We start from the raw sequence: 23453 nt of genomic DNA, 5'->3' as shown, positions 1-23453 counted from the left end.
ATCACAACTTTCAGAGGAACAACCCAAGGATACACTTTATCTTGAAGAATAAGAGGTCTCATAATGAGCCAGCTTATCATAATCACAGATGTTATAACTTGTTGACTTTGCCAATACTATACACCACAACAGGGAAATGACTCAATATTGTCGCAATCAAAAGACAAGGGGTCTCATCACGAGCCAGCTTGTTCAACGAAGTTATAAATCAAGTGAATGACTGTGTCATAATTTGGCTACCAAACCAAGACATTATTCTTTAAGAGTAAAAAAGAAAATCAAAGCAATAAGTGTGGATATGGATTTTTCTTTGAAAGTTGTAGGCTGCCTTAAGAAGGATACAGGATCATTGCTGGGTAACAGGTAACCCTGTCGAGGCTATAAATGCCTGCTGGCAGCAAAGGCTCTACCTATGAGAAATGAGCATATTTAAAACTGGTTTACAGAGAAGACTTTGTTTTATCTTTACAAGACCAAGTAATGACTGATGTAAATACAAGGACTAGCTTGAGGAAGCAAATAATCAAAGTGGAAAATAGTTGAAACAAAATATCATTGACAGGTTAGAACATAATGTACTTTATCTTTCCGTAATAAAGTTTAATTTTCTAAAAAAAATTCTGTTTTGGAAGTTTAGAAAATTCAATAGAATAACAGAGATAACTGGTTCTTCCAAGTGAATCACCAATTGTTGTGGCCACCAACAACCCCCCTCCTTATTTAGTATTAGCAATAAGACTATGTAAGTGGGGACCCTTAGTCAAAAAATTCAAAAAATTAATTAGTGCTAATATATGTTACTCCTTAAGAAACATCGCATTGCACAAAGAATGATAGGGTATTTCCTTGTGAGTCAAAATGATGAAATGTGAGATCGCGATGCGAACTCCATCGCATCACATGCATTAAGAAAAGCTTACGTTAGAAAACCTTAAGAAAACGCCGAGATGAGAAAACGCCGATATGCGATATCGCATATCGCATCTCACAAAATTGCATGAAAGACACATAACGATTTAACGATTAAGAAATCTTCGATCTTGTGATACTGCGATCCGCGATCTTGCGATACTACGATCCGCGATCTTGTGATAGCGCAATCAAGCAATCTTGCGATAGCACAGCACGACGAAATTGCAGTAATGCGATACAACGAAATGCGATACTGCGATGCAGATCGCAGAAACATTCCATCGCAGATTTTCCTGGCTCAATATTCAAGAAAAAGTTTTCTGGTTACGCGCTTTAATGATGATTAATGTATTATATGCCAGTTGTTAATAAAATATGGTTTTGTGTTGTTCGAAGAGCCAGTTCACGTCAGGTGGCATGTTTTTGCATATCCGTAGCATTTAAAACTTTCCTGTCGTTATTTATTATCATTACTCTCCCCTCACTTGTGAACTGCAGGAACGAAAAACAAAAGTTACACAAAGAAATGTGCAGGAAGCTATGAGGAAAAAGGGTAAAGCTCCAATGTTCAAAGACAGAGAAAAGATGCTCTCATAAACAAATACCACATGCAATAGAGCCGCAGATTCACAGAATGCTGCTGAGCCATCCATTACAGATATTTCATATACAACCATGGTTAAATGAGCACTGAAGGATGCTGATATCAATAGGCAGTTTAATGATCAGGGTAAAGAGCTCACAAGGACATTATTTTTACAAATTTTGAAGCTTTATACCCGATAAAGATGAAGAGGCGCAAAAGGAGAAAAATGAATCAGAGAAGCCCAGATCAAAGAATGGAGGCGATTTTCAATGCGCGATTAGTGCCTAGCACTAATCGCGCATCGCTGAGAAAATTGTTCGAGAAGGAAAGCTTCTAACTGCTCAGTCACCTGTAAACTCGGGAAGTGCAAGGAAGCAATGGTAAAACAAACAAACTAGAAAGTTAAAGAAAATGCAGAAGCAATCCAAAGGGTTAATCAAGTGAACTGAGATTATTACTAGACATAAGCAGTAAATCCACATAGTCAGAGGATGACTCTCGAGTATATCATCGACTTTGTTGAGAAGGTGGTGCCAGCTCTTACCAATTCTGTTTGCTTAGCTCAACCAAAAGCGGAAGACAGTCAGCCGACTCTACCCAGGCAAATACTGAATGCTTGCAACATTAAGGAGCAAATGCAGAAATAGTTAGATATTAGATTTAATTTTTAGAAATAGTTTTGTTTTATTTTTGCTTAGAAAAAGGGTGGTCATTTAAACAGTACCTTGAATCTGTGTAATTAAGTTATTTAGTTAGTAGTATTTAAACCCTTCTCATGCATTTAGAGAAGGGTCCAGAAATTTATCAAAAACTTGTCCTCAGAACATGCACTTCTGCACCCTCAGAGGAGGTTTTGGTGAATGAATGGATCAAGATTTGTTGATGTTTGCATTTAATGTCTGCTACTGATGTTGCACTTCTGTACTCTTAGTGGATGTTAGAGCAAGGAGAGATAAATCATTGTCACTTGAAGCTTATGAGTAGGACTAGTCATAAATGGTACTTTTATCTCTTGACCATTTCTGCTTATATGTTAAAGTGATATACAGTTTTTAGTTGTTTATGTATTATTTCATGAATGCATGAGTTATCATTTGGCACTTTTGTACGGTGATAGCTATTTATTTATGCTTAATGTATGAATAGCTTATTATGCGATATGTTTTTCACAACTGTTTCATCTAACTTTTTATGCGAAGTGGTTCATCCTTATTAATTTCCTTTCTTATAATAGCTGAATGGTCTTTATTACCAGTTGTTATTTGAAATCTCTTTAGATCACATAATAGAAGAATTACATCCCGGGTTAGTATAGACTTAGATGTTGCTGCTTTTTAGATTACAATAGCATAGAATTAGATTAAAAATTAGAATTAGAATATCTTAATTAGGAACTGTGAAATCATGAACATCAAACTCTACACACACACACACTCATAGATTGGGAAACTGGTCCCATTATCCCCAGTCGGACCCGCTATACCAAACGGATAACGAGCTGCCAACCAAGGTCCGGACCAGGTGGGTATCCCACTTGTTGTAGACCCTTTTTTCGGGGCTTCAACATAGTGTTACACCATGTGAGACAAAGTTGTTGGGTTTCTTTTTACACTTCTCTTAGTAGAAGAATTAACCATAACTTTAACTCTGGCTATCATTGTTATTGTAGTTGTTGGTTCTGGAATAATGTTGCTCACTTCAGGGGACTGCTTCCTTTGCTTCCATCACTCTACCATTGATGCTTTGTTTCTCTTGGAGAACTATGTTGACCATCAGGAGGTATGAGAAGATCACAAAAAATAACCCTTTGGCATGATCGAGGAGCCAATATTTCATGAAAGCCCTCTGAACAACCTCTCCATACTTGCTGAAGTAGTCCCAGAGCCTTTCCTCGGTTGTCTCCCATGATGCTTCTAAACGGTATCCACTATGTGCATCATACCTCAGTGCTACATTAAATCATTGGTTCAGACCATTTGGAATTCCATGCTAATGTCCATTCAAATATCCACCCCCATCGGCAATCCTATTGGCTAGAGCCCAAGACAATTTTCTTATATGATCCCTCATTGAAGGAAAAATAGGCTTCATTCTCAGTATCCATGGGCTCGAACTCCTCTTATTTCATGAAAGTTTTTGGTGGCACCACCCATACTTTAACCAGGTACAAACCATTGGTTTGATGACCATCTAGAGTTCATGCTTCCAGGTAATACACCATCCCTACAACTACTTTCTCTTGTCCTCTCAGCAGTTTTGAAAGTGAAAGTTGAGCATTATGTTGTTTATTCAAGGAAAAGTCTATAAGTCAGTCAAGGAGGGGGCTATGCTAAAAACTTAGGACATTGTAGGTGTCAGCAACATAAGAGGCCAGAGTATTTGTTCCAAAGAAAAAAATATTCCAACTCCCACTTACGCCCTCGACCCCAACCTCTCCCTTCATAAAGAATACACTACAAAAATTGACAAGAATCCACCAGAAGTATCGAGTAGCCACCAAGCTAATAATGAGTCACCAAATTAAAAGAACCCAGAAGACCTAGAAAACTTCTAGCAATGAATTTAATGATTTTTTGCATTTCTTAAAGCTACAAGTTCGCCAAGACCATAGCCTCCATCATACCATAAGTACTTCCACTTGGGTTTCTCTTCATCGTTTTTGCCACCTGACTTAAGAGGGGAACAAGGAATTTCCTAGCTGGTGCAATTTTTTGGGAAAAATTTCAACCTTTGGCAAGGAGGTCCAACAAGAGAAAAACAAAAAAGAATTGTTTTTTGCAAACTAAACTATAGTCTAAATAGCACAAGTTGTTGTAAATACAAGCATAAAAGTATTAGGAGTTGCCATAATTGAAGCTTGAGTGAATCCATCTAAAACGTGCATGAAGTGCCTTGCCTTTTGGATAGTAGGAGAGGCCATAACCATAGTATTATCAACAAATTTTTAGTGGGTTAAATAAAGATCTGAATCAAATAGATGAAGAAATTTTATTTTTTTCTCCATTGAAGTTTCCTTGAGAGTTCTTCCTAGTCCTTCTGGCACTCATATGAAGAGTAAGGGTAAGGTTGTCTATCCCTGATTAAAGCCTCTGGAATATCTAAATGATCTAGTGGGGTATTTGTTCACCAAGATTGGGAAAAGGGATGGTGATCCAAATGATCCAATCTTGATCCAATCTAAAGGCTTCAAGGATCTTGGGAAGGTACTTCCAATTGAGTTTGTTGAAGGGAATTGAGAGGTCTGACTTTAATAGCATACCTAGTTTTTTCAAAATATTTGGGGAGTGTATGGTTTCATGAGAAACCATGATGCCATCAAGGATCTAGCAACCTTTAACATATCGATTTTTCTCTAGTCAAATGAGCTTTGGAAGTAGTGGTTTGAGCTGATCCACTATTATTTTGGTAATGATCTTGAAAATGACATGGTAGAGAGCTATGGATTGGTAACTGTTAACACCCAGGTTGTTCCCTATGACTCCCAAGGGAATACGGCCGGGGTAACCACTAACCAATCTTTGGATCACAGCTTCTAGCCAAAATGTAATCAGAGAGGGCTCTCTCTTTATGATTTGTCTCTGTTATGATGTTGTTTTAGGCTAGCTATTATGCTCAGGTTTTGGTTTATGTTTTGGTTGAAGGATTTCTTTCAGGTCTTACGATGTAGTGTTTAGGGAGTGAAATATCATTGGGCAATGGAGTCTGGAGTTGTGAAATGATTTGATATGCAGGATTGGTGGTGTTCAAACTGCAGGGCCTATTGTGTATCTTAGACAAACAAACTTAGCTTAAATGGTGATGTATGTCAACCAACAGAAAGCAATTAAGAATTTTCTATTAAGCTGGTGAGGTGAAAGTGAGACACGCTGCACAGGAGCAAACTTGAATTCCTGTGACAAATGCCACTGTGAAAGATGTATTCTGAAAGTGCAGCAGTTAAGAATTACACTTATCAAGATTGCATCTGAAGAAAACATTCATTAACAACACAGATTGAACTCAGGGTATTCATTGAATAAATCCTGAAAGTTATTCTTTTTCCTTGTTGCTAGATATTTGAAGTGAGATAACATATGGATTTTAACAAACAAAATACATAACAGAGAGAGTTACAGAGACTTATTGTATGGCGAAATACACAGGAATCCAACAGTTTCCAACAGACACCAGTACGCATTCAACACTTCAGAAATCCGAGAAATTCCATCACTTTCTTTATTAACATCTGAAAGGATTACAGCATAAGAACTTCTTCAGGAGAAATCAACAACAACCCTTCACACTTCTGCGAGGGGCAAATATATACTATCGGTCATTACAAAATATCTGAGTTCTAAGTTATCTCAGATTTGAATACCTTTACCAACTTTTAAGATATTTAGATTAGAAAGTTATTACAGCATTGAATACAAAGTAAAATGCATTAAATACAAAGTAAATGCATCTTTATGCTTTGTCAGAAGATATGTTGGCCTTTGGAGGCCACTGAGTCGGTTGGAGTGATCTGCATAAATGCTGTGAAATGCGCTCTTGGAGCTGCGCTGCTGTAGCTTCTCGGCCTGGACACCTGTAGCTTTATACTTTGCTTTTTTGGCCGAAATTTCTGCTGAGTTGGCTCAGCTTTAATCTTAAATGTATGATGATCTTTTTAAGCTGTCCTTTGCTCAACAATTTATATTTTTAAAAACAAAATTTGGTGAATTGCTTACTGTCTATAAAATTCTCTGTATTGCATCTGTCCACCAGTCTTGTGTAGGGAGTTGATGCCTGAGAATTGCATCCATAGTCTCCTCTGCCTCTGTATATTTGAAAAAATTGGGAGCCACCTCAAACAGGTGATTGATCTCATGCATTATAAAAAATAGATGTTCTACCTTGTTGTAGACAGTCTGTCCTGTAGCTGGCCCTGTTTCTTCTGAGTTGCTGGGCTTCTCATTGATTTCGTTTGTGGCAAATGCATTCACTCTTTTGGCATACTGCTCATGAATGAGCAATCTCCCTGTGATGTTCAGTAAGCTAGGGAGTCCTCTGTTTTGCAGCACCAGGAATTTATCCATGAACCTCTTCACCTCTGTCTGCATGTCCTGGGTTCTTCTATCTAATGTCTGCACCAAATTTCTCAATGTGAGAACCCTTTTGATCGACTGAATGGTCTCAGTTCTGTTGGGAATTCCCATTTTCTCCAACTGAGTACTTGTTTTATAATTCAGCACATTGATCATCCTGGTGGCAACTTCAGGCATGTTGCCTAGAGCAGCCCTTGACTTGTGAATTTCAGCTTGTGCTTTTGGGATGAGCTCTAGCTGCTCATGGATTGTCTCTATATACTACCATTGGTCAGTAATAGACTGGCCAATGTTGGCCCATAGCATTGCCTTAAGCCCAGCTATAACTTTATCTAATTTGAGCTCATTTTCTAGCTCTTTTATCCTGTCTTTGAGGGCTTTCACCTCCCTGCCCTTCTCTGCCACCGCTTGCTTGGATTTATCATATCTGTCATTCACCTTGGCCAATTTATCCCTGGTCTCATTCAGCTCTGCCATTTGAGCTTCCAGGGCTTGAATCTCATTTTTTAGCTTTTGCATGTCCAAGCTAGGGGCCTGGTCTGTTGGTGGAGGTGATGTAGTGGATAGTGCTGCTTGCTCAGTCTGTTAAGGAGGAGGAGCAGTAATAGGGGCAGTTTCCTCAAGATTTATGATCTGAGGAGGAGGCTGGGAAGTTTGCCCTTCTTCTCTTTGTTTTAAGGCTGCCTGTAGTGTTGTTTTTTCAGCCTCCGATTCTCCCAGCTTCTCTTGAGTTTGGATCAGCTGCTTGTATAGAGACATCAACAAAGCAGTTACCTCTTGATCATGTCTTTGCTGGGAAACATCATCTGTTTGAGTGTGAATTGTGGCTGGAAGTTTAATCTTTCTCCTCAAAGCTGCCATGTCTGCATCCCTCAGCTTTAGTATCTCTTGTATGCCCTTGATATCTTTGGGATCATGCCCAATCTCTATGATGATATCCTCTAAGGACCTTATTCTGTTGTCCTTTGCCTGGGATGATGCTCTCTCCAACTCTAGTTGAGAGGCTGTATTATTAAGGCTATTCTGTAGCCTGTAGTTATCCAATGTTTGGTCTGCTAAGGAAGCATAGACCATCTCACCTGTTTGCTTGTGCAGTTCTATCTTATCCATTGGGTGGATATCTTTGGCAAGGATTTCCAGGTTAGTCCTTAATTAGTTAGAGGCAGATTGGGGCTGCACTGCTGTTGGCTTAAAATGACTCATGATCATTTTGCCTTCCTGCACATCAAAGGCAGACATGAGTTTTTGTTGATTGGTGGGAGCCATGTTTAACAGATGGTTATACAGTTGTATTTTGATGGGCTCATTTCTCCTCTTAATGTCTATAAATTGCTGCTTGATGCTCTTTTCTCCTTCCCTTTGCTGGCTGGAGGAGCTGACCTCTCCTCCCATAGTTCTGTCCTGTTCCTGCTGGCAGGAACTGGCTGAAGCTTCTCTGCTGGGTGGGCCCATACCAAAAGATTTTCCCATTGGCATCTCTTCTTCTGAGAAGGGATTGACTCTCTGTCTTTTCTCCCCATGAGTTGCTGATGTTGTCAGGGGAGTCTCTCTGTCCCTTTTTCTGAAAATAAATGTATCCTCCTTTTGAGGAGTTTGGAGGATTGTTGCATCAGGTGAAACTTCTTGCCTTGGAGGCATATTTTGTTCAGTGGTCTTGGGGTTTTCCACTGTTTCTTCTTGCTGGGCAGGCTGTTCCTGCCTTTGTTCTTTCTGTTGTTGCTGTTCTTCTTGCTGCTGCCCTTCTTGCTGCTGTTCCATCTCTTCTTGTTGCTGCAGCAATGTTTCCACTTGTTCTTCTGTCAAAGGAGGTGGCTGTTCCACCTGCTTTTCTTTGCCTTTGCTGGTTGTCTGTGCAGTATTCCTGGCAGCTTGCTGATGTGTTGTTGATGATGAAGTAGCTGCTCCGAGTTGCCTTTTATATGAGGGGGGAACCTGTGCACAAGTTTCCAAGTCAGCTTCCTTTTGAACATTTCTAGCCTCTCTTTCTAGCAGCTCTTTATCAGTAAATTCCTCTTCTAGGGTACCCTCTTCCCAGCTCAATGTATTGGCGTATTTCTCAATCTCAGGCTGCCTCACATGTGAATAGGTGCCCAATTTGTATCTTATCCTCCTGAGGGAAACAAAATGATTGGGGTCATATGGTACCCACTCAAAACTAGTTTGCAGCTTGAGTCCCTCTAGGATCTCATCCGCCTCTTTCCATCCTTCCTCTCTTTTGTTATATAGGAAAGGGCCCAGCTGGCTCCTTACCTTCAACTGTGCCTTCTTGTTCTTACTTTGGAAGTGGAGGTAGTCGGCATTCCCAAATTGCCTGAAGTATTCTAAGGCAAACAGTCTCATGGGGACATACCTTGGCAGCCTATAAGGCTTCAACTGACAGCCATAAACTCTGATCACTGTGTGGTGTTGGTAAAAGTACCAATTACCAATGCTGTAGGTTTTGTTCAGATGGAGAATTCTCCTCATGTCATCATTTAACCTTGGAGGAGGAACACCATACAATACTGTCATAGCTGGATAAATGAACGAGTCTATGAACTCACAGTATGTGTATGGTGATACAGAGGTATGATGAAAAACAGAGGTCCAAAACACAACTGACCTTGGATTCCCCTGGGCATTAACTTGTTTCAGGGGAATGGGGAAGCTGGCTGGTTGATAAAATAAGAATAGATGGTAAATGTATGAAGAGTATCTAAACAATCTCTCCCTTGGCAGATTCATTAGCTGCTCATGGATCTTGTCTGCTATGTATGTGGCATAGTCATAATGTACAGCTGGAGGCTTTCCAGGAGAGAATATAGACAGCATTGCCATTATGATTTCATCCACATCCTCCATTCCCTTGAACCCTAGGACATAGCTGATCAAATCTACTAGCATTCTGCCCAATTCATTCAAGTAATGATATCCAATAGGAGAAGTTCTGATGGCTTCAGAGCCTGACTGTACAAACAGCTGGTTGATTTTGATGACTTGGTCATTTGACAACTTATTCCCCTTCTTTATCAAGTTCTGCATGTGGAGGGGGGTCAATGGTTTTGCTGTGTGGAAATGCAGCATCTCATTTATGCTTTCTGGGGTGATATGGAACAGAATTGAGCCTGTAGGGCTGAGGACAGCTCTTTGGCCTGGATCATAGCACTCCTGGCATCTGTAGATCAACTCTGGCATAGAATTTACCTGGGGGAGGTTGTAGATGGGCAAGTTTGAATCCCAAATCCCTAGGATATCAGCTCCACTAAGGTGCTGGGCTTTCAACTCATTTAGCATCTGAATATTGTATTTGGAGCCTAATGGAAACCAGTCTAACATTTGATAATCCATATCTCCCAGGGCTTTCCATTCCAACTCCCTATGAGGGGCATTGAGAGGTTTGATGTTCAATGCAATTGGTGTCTCCATGGTCTATTAAGCTTTTTGAACTGTAATTGAACTGTTTGAAGTGAGCAGACCAACCCAAGGATGATTTCTTACAATGAAAGTGAGTTTCAGGTAGCAGAGGGAGATTTGATCCAACAACAATTGAAATACTGTTTGAATTAGGAATAGGACCACTGTCAGGTTTCACTCTATCTTTTGTGGCAGGTTTTTAATGGACTAACCCACTGTCTCACGATTGCGCGAGCAGTTTACAGTTTTTTGATAGGAACTCGAGAATTAAGGCTCAGCTAGTGTTTTTCGACCTTGCAGTTGTAAATAGAGGTGTTGCAGAGGGAAATAGCTGGTGAAATTGTGAGTTTCAGTGTTCCTTAAGCCTTCTGAATAATTTTACAGACAATTCCAGGCGTACGGAGGATAGATGATGAGAAATACCTGATAAACAATGAGCAGAGGTCGTATATGCGGGCAGGATTGGTGCTCTGGAGGTCTCCTGGTCGATTTAGCAGGTTGGTAGCAATTTGGACGTGAGCAGCATGCAGAAAACAACAGTAGAAAATGAACGAAAGGAACGTAAAATGTGATTTTTGGCCGAAATATAGACCTTTTGGCCATTTGGCGCCTTTTTTGGGATGACGTCAGCATGACGTCATTGGTGGGGTCAAGGTCGGATGACGTCAGCTGACGTCATCGGGTGACGTGGCGAGCTGCTATGGGTCCATGGGGGATGGTGCGGTGGCAGCCACGTCGGCGGAGGGGCGGACAAAAGGACTGATGCGATGGCAGGCTGGGGGTGACGTGGGCATGACGTGGGACCAGCAACCGGGCGGTCAGAGCCGTAGCGGTTACGGTTAAGCGCTAGCTGCTACGGTTTCTCGGGGTGGTTTGGATACGGACCAGATCTTGTCAGAAGGCGCTCCGAGAGTCCTGAACGGGTGACGCGTGGCCGCGCCCTGACGTATCGCTACGTCATTTTCTCGGGCGCTAAACCTCTGTCGTGGGGGCCGCTCCGATATCAATAAGGACCGTCGGATCCCGTGGGTCCGATCCGACGGTTGACGGGATGATGACATGATAGGTGGATACGGACGCGGGCACGGTATTATTTAATATTTATTTTCGGGATGCGCGCTTAGGCGGAAGACCATCGGGGTATGGTGCTTTGTAAGGTTTTTCAATGTAATTTAAAAAATCAACTGTGCGCGCAGAAACTTTGGATAAGTGCCAAAAGGTGGGTTTTTTTTTGGATTTTTGATAATTTCAAAGGGGTTTTATGGGTAAAGGAGATTTATAATGGTTTTCAATGCGCAATAATGCAGGCCCGATACTTAGGATAAGCGAACAAAGTGGGTATTTTGGGTTATTTTTGCAAATGAAGCGGGTATAGGTAAAACAAGGTCATTTATGAGGCTCTTTTGGCAAATGAAGTTTTCTAAGGGGCCAAATGACTTCAGAAGAGGGGAGGGGGTTGGACTTAGGTTCATCAAAGTGACCAGATGCCATTTGATCCCTGACACAGAACTTATTGGCTATAATACCAAGGGGAGGGATATTTATACAAGATTTGGGGTTTATACACCATGGTGTTAATACTAGTAGGGGAAAGGTAATATAGGGGATTTACATAGTAGTATTAGAGGTTAATATGGTGGGAAAATGTGAATGAGGGGGGAAAACCACTAAGTTTATCTGAAACTTACTTAGTTTAAGGAGTAGATCAAAATGAAAAGATTTTTACATAGGAAATGTGGCTTTTAGAGTCATAAGAACCATCATAACACTTCAGATTTTTCATCAATCTCCATGGATGAAGGGATGTTAGTAATAGGAGTGGAAGGGGATTTGGGGAATTAGACATGCTCCTTTGCCTTGTTTTCTTATCTGAACCAGCAAGATTCACTCTGGAAATGAATATCACTTCTGCAACCCCATCTACTTACCCAGCTACTTTGCCTAGCATTTTTTATTTCTTCTTGGAGGGTGCACTTGGACTTGCAGACCCTTACTTGCCTTTTCTTTTCCTTGGCCTCTTCTTTTGCTTTTCTATCTACTTCTACCCTTATTTCTTCCAAGGTCCCAGATTAAGCTGTTGGGAGCCTTTTTTCTCTACCTGAACTATTTGTCTGCCAAGATTAAACAGTTTGGACAGACTTCTTTCTCTATTCTACAAGCTGAAAATTTAAAACATGACATGATCCAGATTAGACTGTTGGACCATCCATCAAAATTTGAGTCCATATTAAGCTATAAGCACAGATTGTATTCTTATGGAAATATGTGATCTTTGAATCATCAAAGCAGAGCATATTTGGACCTTTCATAGCCAATCATAAAATATGAAACCTATTGGTATAGGTAGCTAACAGTGGCTCCACATGGGGATGGTGTTTCATTTGAAAGACCAAGAACAGCAGGTCAGATTGCCTTGCTCCTTGACTGCTCTTGCCAATCTTGAAGTCTGCTGCTTTGAAGTGCCAAAATTGTGTGCTTTTCTTCTTGGGAGACCTCTGATTTTATTCACCTTTCGCTGGTAGTTTTAAGAAAACTCTGAGAAATTGCATTTCTACTTGTTGACAGAAAAATAATATATACATCTGGATATGTACAAGGGAAAACTCAGGTTCCACTTATGGGTGGTAGTCAAAATAGTGCTTCAGCATCCTACCATTCACAGGACCTTCATCCAAGTCAGTTTCAGTTAAACTTTTAAGGAAGTAGGTATTGTTTCCTTGCACTGCTTGGACAGCAAATGGTCCTCTCCAAAGGGAATCAAATTTTCCATGTTTTCCCTTATCTTCTCTTCTTGCATCCCACTTGAGGACTTTATCACCAACATTAAAATCTTCTGCTTTGGTTCTTCTGTCAAAGGCCTTCTTCAGTTTTTCTTGTAATACCTGAACTCTGCTGAAAACTTGATCTCTGGTTTGCTGCAGACATATGATTTGATTTATCCTTCTTTGCATATCATTTGGTTCAGCTTGGCTTTCTTGAAGAAGTTTCATAACAGGCACTCCTAGTGATGAGGGAAATTTGGCTTCTAGTCCATAAACCAACTCATATGGGCTGGTCCCAATTGATCTCTTGGTTGTTAGTCTATCTGCCCATAAGGCATTCACAAGCTTCTTATGCCAATTCTTTTTGTTCTCTTCAAGTACTTTCTTTATAATGTTTACAAGGCTTTTGTTTGATGATTCAGCAAGACCATTACCTTGGGGATAGTAGGCAGTAGAATGACCCAAGGTAATGTGAAATTTGTGGCAGAAATTCACCATCTTTTTAGATCTGAAAGCAGCAGCATTGTCTGTAATTATTTTGTCAGGGCAGCCAAATCTAGCCAATATGTTGTTCTCCAAGAACTGAATAATTATTGAATCATTGGCTTGTCTGCATGGGGCAGCTTCAATCCACTTAGTGAAGTAGTCTGTGGCTGTTAAGATCCATCTGTGTTGGCCTGAAGATGAGGGATGAATTTCCCCAATGAAGTCCAATCCCCATTGTTGAAAAGGTCTCTCTGTTGCAATAGGCCTTAAAGGAAGTGGCAGCAACTGTCTCTTTCCTTCAAACACTTGACATTTATGACATGAGGTGATGAATTTCTTGACATCAGAGAACATGGTGGGCCAGTAGTATCCAGCCCTTAGTATCTTGTCCACAGTGGACTTCCAGTACAAGTGTCCACCACAGTCACCTGCATGAAATTCTTTTATGATATTGTCAGCTTCATTTTCAATTAAACAGTGCAGCAATATACCTTCATGGTTTTTCCAAAGCAGATTGCCATCCATCACACAAAATCTTGATGTTTTCATTTTCAAGAACCTACACTTAGTTTTGGACAGTCCTGGGGGAGCACACAGGTTTTGCAAGACATAACAGATATCAGAGTACCAAGGAGATTGTTCAAAGGCTACATTGATCTTTGGAGTCGCCAGCTCCGGTTCACTGTCCAGCTGATTGATGTCTAAGGCTTGAAAATTTGTATCTGTCATTAATTTGGCCAAGCCTTGCCCTTTTATTAGTTTTGTAGGTTTTATCTCAATGTCAAATTCCAAGATGCTGGCAATCCATTTTCCTCTTCTGCCTTCTAAGTTTTCTTGAGTGAGAATGTCTTTGACAATTGGACTTGGCACATATGCTATAACATGGGAATAAAGGATGTAAATCCTAACTTTAATTGCTTTGACTAAAGCATAAGCTTGCTTTTCCATGATTTGATACTTTAAAGGTGCATCTCTAAGAGCTCTGCTAAAGAAAGCAATTGGCTTTTCATTTCCTTGATCATCTTTCTGCAATAAAACAGCAGCAATAGTATGCTGGGAGGCAAAAGAGAAAATGATAAATTCTCTGTCAAACTGAGGATTAGTCAACACTGGGGTTTGGGTAAGGGCCAGTTTTATACCTTCAAAGGCTTGATTGGCTTCTACCGACCATTTTACTTTTGAATCCTTTTTAAGCATGTTATTGAGTAACCTACTTAATTCGGCCAGATTTGGGATGAATCTTCTTAAGAAATTGATTTTTCCCAAGAATCCTTGCAATTCTTTGACATTTCTTGGGTGAGGCATTTGTAAGATGGCCTGGATTCTATCTGGATCAATCCTAATACCATCCTTTGAGATAATGTGACCCAGCAGCTTGCCTTCCTCCAGTCCAAACAGGGATTTCTTGGGATTCAAAGAAATTCCATATTTTCTGCATTTTAGGAAGATCTGTCTCAAATGTTTTATATGTTCTTGGTCTGATTTTGAGAAAGGTGTAAGGTCATCCAAATAAATGACTAAAAAGTCATGAATCTCTTTTGCAAAAGCAATATCCATTGCTCTTTGAAATGTTGCCCCTGCATTCTTCAACCCAAAAGGCATTTTTACATATTTAAACGTTCCCCATGGGGTTGTAAATGCTGTTTTGTCTTGGTCATCAGGGTGCACCAGGATTTGATTGAATCCTGAGAATCCATCCAGTAATGAGATCCTTGAGGCCCCTACCACTCTTTGGAGAATGTGATCCATCTTGGGTAAGGGATAATTGTCTTTGAGGGATACTTGGTTCAGATTTCTTAAGTCCACACACAGCCTTATTTCACCAGTTTTCTTTCTTGTAGGGACTAAGTTGGAGATCCATTCAGAGAATCTGATAGGTGCTATGATACCTGCCTTAAACATTTTTTGTACCTCTTGTTCCATCGCTGGAAGGAGCATAGGATTGATTCTCCTCAGTTTTTGTTTAAAGGGCTTTTGATCAGGCTTGAGAGGGATGGTATGTTGGATAACAGAGGTATCATAGGATTTTAGATCCTCATAACCCCATGCGAAGACATCCTGGAATTCTTTGAAGAGGTCAATGTATTTAGGCTTTTGGTCAGGAGGTAAAGAAGCAGACAGTTTAATTATTTTGGGCTTTTCCACAGTCCCAATGTTACACTCTTCTATGGCATTGTTGATGGGCTGCATTTTTGGCTTGCTGGGAACATCATTTGAATCAAAAATGTCTTCCAAAGGAGCTAAGCCAGTGGGTAAAAAGTTGTCTTTCAGCTCTATGATTTCAGCCTCAACATTGGCCACTTCTTCACAATTGATTGATTGGATTTGCTGAATGTTATCCTTGTTGAAAATGGTTGGATTTAGCATTTGTCTTGCTGTTCTAGGTGATATTGGGTGAGTAATCTTTTGAAACTGTATTTGTGATTGACTTGCTTTGTCAAGTATTTGTGATTGACTTGCTTTGTCAAGTATTTGTGATTGACTTGCTCTGTCATTGTCAATATTTAGTCCTGAAAATTCTTGCTGCAAAGTCAAGAAATTGTTTATTTGCATGTCATCATCAAACACTTGCCAATCATTGACATTGTTTGGGACAGATGGTCTGTGTTTTACCTCAGCTGTAAAACAATGATGGGGCTCAAAAGGTAACTTGCAGGTACTTGCAAATGTGGCCAAGCTATGGGCATGAAGGTTCTGGGTCCTAGGGATTTTCGTAATCTGAAATTCCATGAATGAATTTAATAATTCAGCAGCAGCAGACCTATAGGATCTCAGCCTTTTGTCATTGGTGACAAAATTACCCTTGACCTGTTGGATAACTAGGTCTGAATCCCCTAGAATTGAGACTTTTATAGCTTGTAGGGATTTCATCAGCTTGAGGCCTAATAAGAGAGCCTCATATTCAGCCATGTTGTTGGTGCATCTGAAGTTCAATCTATAAGCTCTGCCTTCTGCATAATTGTTTTGCTTATTGTGTATCCAAATTCCGGCCCCTGCCCCTAACTTGTTGACTGATCCATCAAACTCCATGAACCATAGGATTTCTTGTTGTAGGGGAGTCTTAATCACTTGTCTATGGTCTGGGATTATGAGTTGGAGTTCTGTTTTTTTATTTAGTTCATCTTTCAGGACAGTTTCACCCCTTGTTTGGATCATTTTTACCTCTAGAGCAGCTGTTTGTTTATTACAGCTCTGCTCTTGTTTTGGTGTCTTAGTTTCATCATTATTTGTTAGACCTGAATTGTCATTGAAGAGGATATATGAATCTATGTCAGAATGGACAGCATATATGGGAAAGTTCTGAGGTTTCTCTTCACTGCTGACCATGTATTTCATGAGGGATTCTCTATATAGTCTCTTGGGTTGACCAAAGACTGTGATTGTGGCATATGACATGTCTAGCTGTAAGGAACCTTGGAGTTTAGCCCCCCATGATCTTGATAACAACATTCCATATTTGGGTGGGATGTCAGCAACTACAACATCCATTAGGATTGTTTTGTTTGGGTACTGGACAAGGGATACACATAAGTCTTTTATGAGACCTAGACACTTGACTTGGCTGGAATCAAAGGAAAACAGGTCCTTGTATGGTCTCGTTATGTCTAGATTCAGCCTCTCCATCACTGATTTAGGCATAAGGTTATGAGAAGCACCTGAATCAAACATTGCATTGTGCAATATCTTGTCATGCACATGTAAGCTAACATAGAAAGGTAGGATCCCTGTGACTAGTGTTTTTCCATCAACCTCTGGACCAAATAACAATTCTGGTGTGTCATCTAACACATTGACATTGTCTTTACTATGAGTGAGTTGAAGGGATTTCCTGATCTGTTGTTTATAAATGTCATGTTTGGCTAATTCTGAGAGAGGAATGGCCACTTTCAGTTTGCCAATTTCAGCCTCCAAGTCGAAAGGTTTTTCAGTTTGAACCTTAGTGTTGTGGACAACAACCCTTTCTTTATGTACTATGTTTTCTTCCTGGTTTTCACCTTGATCTTGAGGCTTGTCTTTCACACTCACCTCTTGAGGAAGGTCCCCTAGATTAGGCTGTAAAGAAGGCACAGCTAGTGGCTGGTGTGTTGAAGGAAGTTGTTCAGTGACTTCTTCAACAGTTACCTCTTTTGTAAGTGAATCAGTTATGTTGATTGGTTCTGTGATTATGGCTCTTTTAGGTTGCAGCCTGTCCTTTAGTTTCTCAGGCTGTGTTATATTTACAGTTCTGCTCCTTAATTTGTACTGTTTATGAACTTCATAAACAGCAGTGTCATAGCCTTGTTTGAAATCAAACGATTCACCTGATTTGGTTTGGAATTGTGAAATGTCATCATCATTTTGATCCTCTTGACTAAGAAAGACTTGCTGCCCATCATTCAAACCCATCAGGTTGATGTGGGTGTCATCTTCTTGCTCATTTGAAGTAGATGTTTCAGCATAGTTTTCTTGAAATGGAGGTCTGACTTCTGGATCAGCATTGGGCTTGCCAATGTTTGGGTTTGGATTTCTCCTAAAATTTGGATTCCTAGGAGGATTGTTTTGTGGTGCTTCCCATGATGCTTTTCTCTCAACTGATTCTACCCTATCCCCCAATCTCTTCATACCATTAAGTATTGCATCAAGTTTTTGATCAAAGGCTGTAGGTTCTTCTTTGTATATGCTTCTCTTTTCTAACCTTGCCCTGTTTCTTTTGGCAATCAGGTTTGCTTCTACTGTGACAGCAGCCTTTTGAGCATCTTCAAGGGTTTCAGGTTCTCTTTCCTTCAACTGATATGCCATGTCAGGATCAAATCCATCAGGGAATTTGTACAAGGCCAAATCAGGAGGAGGTCTGAGGTTTTGTGGTATTGCATTGTACACATTGTTGAATCTAGCACAATACTCCAGAACGGTCTCTTGAGGACCTCTCTTGATTGTTTCATATTCACCAAGTATGTGCAGGGGATCTTTCTTCTTCTCCCATCTGGTAGTAAAGGCCTGATAAAGCTCATCAGGGGTTGTGATAGTGTTTGCAGCAATTGACCTGAACCAGGTTTTGACATCGCCTGTCAGGCTTTGGACAAAGATTCTCATCCTCACACTGTCATCATCTATCTCGTAGTTTTCAAAGTGATCTTGCATCCTCTTAGCATGTTGAATAGCAGAGTAAGGGCCAGTGGAGTCAAAATATGAGATTTTGGTTTGGTAATCCTGGGGTAGAGCTGCAGGATTAGCAGGTAGCTGCAAGGGTGCATATCTATTAGCCATATTTACAGGGTTTAAAGGATTAACAGGGGCAGCTGGGATAATAGGGACGATGGGTAGCACAGAGGTAACAGGTAAAGTTGAACCTAAAGTGTGGTTCAAGGGGATATGTGCAGTGGATGGAGATGTTAGAGGAGGACTGTGAGAAGTGGATGGTGAACTAGGGGAGGTAGGAACAGACCGAAAGAGGACTTTAAGTGGAGTAGAAAGGTTAGGGAAATCTGCAACTGAGGTCAAAACAGCAGGCTGATCCTGCCCTTGTTGCTTCCTGATGTTTCTAGGGATGGCGTTTGGATTATCAACAATGATGGGTGGATTAGGGTCAGGATTTGCCCTAGTATGCCGTGGATTTTTCTTAGGAGCCAGTTTCTAACTGTTTTTTAGGATTTTGTGGGAAGCTTTTATATCTGCAAGGACTGGATGGAGATTTTTGGAATGGTTATATATCTTTCAAGGCTAAGATGAAGATTCCCTAAAAGCTCTTCCCTAAAACTGTCACTGTGATGCAGAAACAGTTCTAAGGCCTCTTGGCTGATTTCAGGCTTGATAGTAGCTATGGGAGATAGATAATAATTGAAAAATCTTAGGAAGTCCCCAGCGGAGTCGCCAATTATGTTAACACCCAGGTTGTTCCCTATGACTCCCAAGGGAATACGGCCGGGGTAACCACTAACCAATCTTTGGATCACAGCTTCTAGCCAAACTGTAATCAGAGAGGGCTCTCTCTTTATGATTTGTCTCTGTTATGATGTTGTTTTAGGCTAGCTATTATGCTCAGGTTTTGGTTTATGTTTTGGTTGAAGGATTTCTTTCAGGTCTTACGATGTAGTGTTTAGGGAGTGAAATATCATTGGGCAATGGAGTCTGGAGTTGTGAAATGATTTGATATGCAGGATTGGTGGTGTTCAAACTGCAGGGCCTATTGTGTATCTTAGACAAACAAACTTAGCTTAAATGGTGATGTATGTCAACCAACAGAAAGCAATTAAGAATTTTCTATTAAGCTGGTGAGGTGAAAGTGAGACACGCTGCACAGGAGCAAACTTGAATTCCTGTGACAAAGGCCACTGTGAAAGATGTATTCTGAAAGTGCAGCAGTTAAGAATTACACTTATCAAGATTGCATCTGAAGAAAACATTCATTAACAACACAGATTGAACTCAGGGTATTCATTGAATAAATCCTGAAAGTTATTCTTTTTCCTTGTTGCTAGATATTTAAAGTGAGATAACATATGGATTTTAACAAACAAAATACATAACAGAGAGAGTTACAGAGACTTATTGTATGGCGAAATACACAGGAATCCAGCAGTTTCCAACAGACACCAGTACGCATTCAACACTTCAGAAATCCGAGAAATTCCATCACTTTCTTTATTAACTTCTGAAAGGATTACAGCATAAGAACTTCTTCAGGAGAAATCAACAACAACCCTTCACACTTCTGCGAGGGGCAAATATATACTATCGGTCATTACAAAATATCTGAGTTCTAAGTTATCTCAGATTTGAATACCTTTACCAACTTTTAAGATATTTAGATTAGAAAGTTATTACAGCATTGAATACAAAGTAAAATGCATTAAATACAAAGTAAATGCATCTTTATGCTTTGTCAGAAGATATTTTGGCCTTTGGAGGCCACTGAGTCGGTTGGAGTGATCTGCATAAATGCTGTGAAATGCGCTCTTGGATCTGCGCTGCTGTAGCTTCTCGGCCTGGACACCTGTAGCTTTATACTTTGCTTTTTTGGCCGAAATTTCTGCTGAGTTGGCTCAGCTTTAATCTTAAATGTATGCTGATATTTTTAAGCTGTCCTTTGCTCAACAATTTATATTTTTAAAAACAAAATTTGGTGAATTGCTTACTGTCTATAAAATTCTCTGTATTGCATCTGTCCACCAGTCTTGTGTAGGGAGTTGATGCCTGAGAATTGCATCCATAGTATCCTCTGCCTCTGTATATTTGAAAAAATTGGGAGCCACCTCAAACAGGTGATTGATCTCATGCATTATAAAAAATAGATGTTCTACCTTGTTGTAGATAGTCTGTCCTGTAGCTGGCCCTGTTTCTTCTGAGTTGCTGGGCTTCTCATTGATTTCGTTTGTGGCAAATGCATTCACTCTTTTGGCATACTGCTCATGAATGAGCAATCTCCCTGCGCTGTTCAGTAAGCTAGGGAGTCCTCTGTTTTGCAGCACCAGGAATTTATCCATGAACCTCTTCACCTCTGTCTGCATGTCCTGGGTTCTTCTATCTAATGTCTGCACCAAATTTCTCAATGTGAGAACCCTTTTGATCGACTGAATGGTCTCAGTTCTGTTGGGAATTCCCATTTTCGCCAACTGAGTACTTGTTTTATAATTCAGCACATTGATCATCCTGGTGGCAACTTCAGGCATGTTGCCTAGAGCAGCCCTTGACTTGTGAATTTCAGCTTGTGCTTTTGGGATGAGCTCTAGCTGCTCATGGATTGTCTCTATATACTGCCATTGGTCAGTAATAGACTGGCCAATGTTGGCCCATAGCATTGCCTTAAGCCCAACTATAACTTTATCTAATTTGAGCTCATTTTCTAGCTCTTTTATCCTGTCTTTAAGGGCTTTCACCTCCCTGCCCTTCTCTGCCACCGCTTGCTTGGATTTATCATATCTGTCATTCACCTTGGCCAATTTATCCCTGGTCTCATTCAGCTCTGCCATTTGAGCTTCCAGGGCTTGAATCTCATTTTTTAGCTTTTGCATGTCCAAGCTAGGGGCCTGCTCTGTTGGTGGAGGTGCTGTAGTGGATGGTGCTGCTTGCTCAGTCTGTTGAGGAGGAGGAGCAGTAATAGGGGCAGTTTCCTCAAGATTTATGATCTGAGGAGGAGGCTGGGAAGTTTTCCCTTCTTCTCTTTGTTTTAAGGCTGCCTGTAGTGCTGTTTTTTCAGCCTCCGATTCTCCCAGCTTCTCTTGAGTTTGGATCAGCTGCTTGTATAGAGACATCAACAAAGCAGTTACCTCTTGATCATGTCTTTGCTGGGCAACATCATCTGTTTGAGGGTGAATTGTGGCTGGAAGTTTAATCTTTCTCCTCAAAGCTGCCATGTCTGCATCCCTCAGCTTTAGTATCTCTTGTATGCCCTTGATATCTTTGGGATCATGCCCAATCTCTATGATGATATCCTCTAAGGACCTTATTCTGTTGTCCTTTGCCTGGGATGATGCTCTCTCCAACTCTAGTTGAGAGGCTGTATTATTAAGGCTATTCTGTAGCCTGTAGTTATCCAATGTTTGGTCTGCTAAGGAAGCATAGACCATCTCACCTGTTTGCTTGTGCAGTTCTATCTTATCCATTGGGTGGATATCTTTGGCAAGGATTTCCAGGTTAGTCCTTAAGTAGTCAGAGGTAGATTGGGGCTGCACTGTTGTTGGCTTAAAATGACTCATGATCATTTTGCCTTCCTGCACATCAAAGGCAGACATGAGTCTTTGTCGATTGGTGGGAGCCATGTTTAACAGATGGTTATACAGTTGTATTTTGATGGGCTCATTTCTCCTCTTAATGTCTATAAATTGCTGCTTGATGCTCTTTTCTCCTTCCCTTTGCCGGCTGGAGGAGCTGACCTCTCCTCCCATAGTTCTGTCCTGTTCCTGCTGGCAGGAACTGGCTGAAGCTTCTCTGCTGGGTGGGCCCATACCAAAAGATTTTCCCATTGGCATCTCTTCTTCTGAGAAGGGATTGACTCTCTGTCTTTTCTCCCCATGAGTTGCTGATGTTGTCAGGGGAGTCTCTCTGTCCCTTTTTCTGAAAATAAATGTATCCTCCTTTTGAGGAGTTTGGAGGATTGTTGCATCAGGTGAAACTTCTTGCCTTGGAGGCATATTTTGTTCAGTGGTCTTGGGGTTTTCCACTGTTTCTTCTTGCTGGGCAGGCTGTTCCTGCCTTTGTTCTTTCTGTTGTTGCTGTTCTTCTTGCTGCTGTTCCATCTCTTCTTGTTGCTGCAGCAATGTTTCCACTTGTTCTTCTGTCAAAGGAGGTGGCTGTTCCACCTGCTTTTCTTTGCCTTTGCTGGTTGTCTGTGCAGTATTCTCGGCAGCTTGCTGATGTGTTGTTGATGATGAAGTAGCTGCTCCGAGTTTCCTTTTATATGAGGGGGGAACCTGTGCACAAGTTTCCAAGTCAGCTTCCTTTTGAACATTTCTAGCCTCTCTTTCTAGCAGCTCTTTATCAGTAAATTCCTCTTCTAGGGTACCCTCTTCCCAGCTCAATGTATTGGCGTATTTCTCAATCTCAGGCTGCCTCACATGTGAATAGGTGCCCAATTTGTATCTTATCCTCCTGAGGGAAACAAAATGATTGGGGTCATATGGTACCCACTCAAAACTAGTTTGCAGCTTGAGTCCCTCTAGGATCTCATCCGCCTCTTTCCATCCTTCCTCTCTTTTGTTATATAGGAAAGGGCCCAGCTGGCTCCTTACCTTCAACTGTGCCTTCTTGTTCTTACTTTGGAAGTGGAGGTAGTCGGCATTCCCAAATTGCCTGAAGTATTCTAAGGCAAACAGTCTCATGGGGACATACCTTGGCAGCCTATAAGGCTTCAACTGACAGCCATAAACTCTGATCACTGTGTGGTGTTGGTAAAAGTACCAATTACCAATGCTGTAGGTTTTGTTCAGATGGAGAATTCTCCTCATGTCATCAGTTAACCTTGGAGGAGAAACACCATACAATACTGTCATAGCTGGATAAATGAATGAGTCTATGAACTCACAGTATGTGTATGGTGATACAGAGGTATGATGAAAAACAGAGGTCCAAAACACAACTGACCTTGGATTCCCCTGGGCATTAACTTGTTTCAGGGGAATGGGGAAGCTGGCTGGTTGATAAAATAAGAATAGATGGTAAATGTATGAAGAGTATCTAAACAATCTCTCCCTTGGCAGATTCATTAGCTGCTCATGGATCTTGTCTGCTATGTATGTGGCATAATCATAATGTACAGCTGGAGGCTTTCCA

Source organism: Pinus tabuliformis, chromosome 6 (assembly GCF_031772625.1).
Source record: "Pinus tabuliformis cultivar Carrire ecotype Pingquan chromosome 6, CPIR1, whole genome shotgun sequence".
NCBI classification, from domain to species: Eukaryota; Viridiplantae; Streptophyta; class Pinopsida; order Pinales; family Pinaceae; genus Pinus; species Pinus tabuliformis.
This window is presented reverse-complemented; position numbering follows the sequence as displayed.